This window comes from Wasmannia auropunctata, unplaced genomic scaffold (assembly GCF_000956235.1).
Source record: "Wasmannia auropunctata unplaced genomic scaffold, wasmannia.A_1.0 LD336092.1, whole genome shotgun sequence".
NCBI lineage: Eukaryota > Metazoa > Arthropoda > Insecta > Hymenoptera > Formicidae > Wasmannia > Wasmannia auropunctata.
The window spans coordinates 3,208,044-3,208,501 of NW_012026798.1; positions in this window are offsets into that span (position 1 = coordinate 3,208,044).

Sequence of the window (458 nt, forward strand, 5' to 3'; positions counted from 1 at the left end):
TGTCGGTGGGATCCAGGAAACTGACCGTGGTACGGATTTCTTCTAGGCAAAAATCATCCGGACCTATGGTGTAGGTTCCGGGTTCCGGCGGGGAATATAGTTGAGGAAATTGACGGATAAGCGACTCTAGCGAGTCGTGTTTCCCGTAGGGATAATACAAGCGGGGACGAGGGGGGGGGGATTTTCCTCGAGAAATATAATTATAATTAAACAAATTATAATTACATAATATAATTATAATGCAACAAAATACTTAATAATAATTATAACAAAAGATCAGGTACTTACTGTATAGCAGACTGTAATAAAAAAAACGCAAGTGAGAAGTCGAAATCATCGGAATAAATGATAAAATTGTTTGGAGAGTTAAATATTGTAAAGTCGATTTTATAAAGTATTGACTGTCTAGTCAATACAAAACAGCGGCTGCGAACAACATACTAGCAGTATGGTAGAGA